The sequence below is a fragment of the Zerene cesonia genome, chromosome 16 (genome assembly GCF_012273895.1).
Source record: "Zerene cesonia ecotype Mississippi chromosome 16, Zerene_cesonia_1.1, whole genome shotgun sequence".
NCBI lineage: Eukaryota > Metazoa > Arthropoda > Insecta > Lepidoptera > Pieridae > Zerene > Zerene cesonia.
In genome coordinates this window covers 1,678,524-1,680,862 of record NC_052117.1, presented here as the reverse complement: position 1 = coordinate 1,680,862, position 2,339 = coordinate 1,678,524, and positions in this window count along the sequence as shown.

The window sequence follows — 2,339 nt, the reverse complement described above, 5'->3', positions numbered from 1 at the left end:
CGATTGAATGAACACGAAGGAAATGAATTAGTGAAATTATTGTTTTCGCGTGTGTATACTTGTTTAGCAATGGAGAATATTCGATGTTTACTTTTACTGTTCCTGCATTTGTAATTTCGGTGCAATTTAACAACGTAAGTATGTAACTAATTACTTTAATTTATTCAGTTATATTGTATTTTGTTTTTAATTACAGCGATACAATCGTGAATAGTTTCCTTAAACGATTAATACTCTACGTGCATATTTTTGTATTTTGTTATTAAAAATTTATTTCATTCGAATATAAATTTTTCAGATGGGTATTCACATATTATTAACAACATTTAATCTGTTTGGAATATCGCTAACTTATTGTTTACTATTTCGCTAAAGAGAACCACCCAAACTCTGCTCCAAAAGCTGCATAGAAATTGCCTGCAATGGTTTTATCCCCATAAATCACTTTACGTGGGGTCCGAATATCTTTCTTTTTCGCGCTTTGGGATAAATCGGAGTTGAGCTGAGTGCTCAGCAAAATATATTACAACGTCTTAATACATAATGTGCTGTGTGCATTATATATACAACATTCATAATAAAATGTAACAATAATGTTTTACGTACCTTATGAAAACAACGGGCGTACGGGACGCCGGTATTCCAAATATTAAACACAAAGTGAGCACTGCACTAAAATCGACACGGCACACACATAATGGTTTAAGTTTTATTTATCGTTGCGATCAACAGCTGGTATTTTTTGTGGGATGTCAAAAATGTCCTTGAGGGACGCGATACGCCATGCCGTTTTACGAACGGGCGCGTGGCGACTGCGCGCACAACCGCCCCTTGTGGAGCGCATGCGCTGTGCGTCACCCCTGTCTCACCCGCGCTCCCGTGCGCTTCCTTGTTCCTGAACGCGCACAGATTATATTTATATTTTTTTCAAAAATTACGAAGAAGTAATAGAAAGTCCTCTTTTAATATGTCTTATACGGTTTCAATGCGTCTATATCTGTAAAGCACTTATGTACTTAAAGTAATATTTAAATTATCCTCGAAGCTTGAATATCGACTTATAATTATGATTTATTAAAATTAAAAAAATATGTTACAACACTGTTTCCACTGTTTGTGTTTCCTTTTTACGATTATAATTATTATCTGAATTGAATAAAAATAAAAAACAATGAAATTAAAACCACACAATTTACTAATCCCGTGAGTTTAAAATAGTTATATACCTAAATAAATGTTGATATTGTATAAATTCATATTTCATACACCAATAACATTCAAACAGCCGACTTCAGCTAATAATCCTCAACGTTTTTCATTTCGCTTAGTGACAACAAATTTGAGAACAATACCCCGTATTTTGAAGGGACTTTTTATTAGGCTCCCATAATTATTGTGAACAATAGATGTTTATACAAGACAATCTGTTTCGGCTGCACTCTGCGCTCGTAAAACAAAAAAAAAAACAAGAGGGCTCGTGTTGTGCCCACGCAATTGATTCATTATACTTTTTATTTGATTTGATAACCAGTCATAACTTTAAACCGGTGATGCTCTTTTTAATATTCTATTTTTATCATATTTCATAACCCCACGAGTTTAATGTTAAATGTATATACCATATATTATTAATAACGTTTATTATTTACTCGTCCGGTCTATGGGTAGGTCCGGATAGTATAGTAGGTAGGATTAAATATTTATCATAATTGAGAACTAGGCATCCGTTCTTTCAACGTGGGTGAAACTGCACAGTGTACAAAATTTTATTAAAATCGGTTCAGTAATTTAGGAGGTATAGAGGAAAACTGATTAATTTATCTATATTGTCTAGCTTCAGCCCGCGACTTTGCCTACACGTTAAAAATATAGGAATGGTAATTAAATGTTTTAACGCAGTAACAAGTAGCATATCACTTGTCATTCTCTATCCTCCTTATTATCTTCAGCTATAATAGTATTATAATATCTAAAAAACGATTCGAAAGAAAGACACTTTCCTATACAGTATAAAGATAAAAGAGAAGTACATAATATTAGTAAGGATCAATTAATAAAATTTTAAAATCTAGACTCTAGAGTCTAGAGTTTGTTGGTAGTAAACTTACAGTAAGTACCTACATAACATTAGTAAATAACGCTGCGACACTGTACGAATATACGGTCTACATAAGGAATTAACAACAAAGAAAACATTCTATTAATTTTAAACCTCGGCACTTTATATGTTGTTTCGAAATAAAAATGCACAAAACAAAAAACTCCGTTAAAATTTCTATTTTATCGAAAGTCTGCAAGAAATTAATATTAGAAGCTATCACATTTTAGTCGGCCTATAG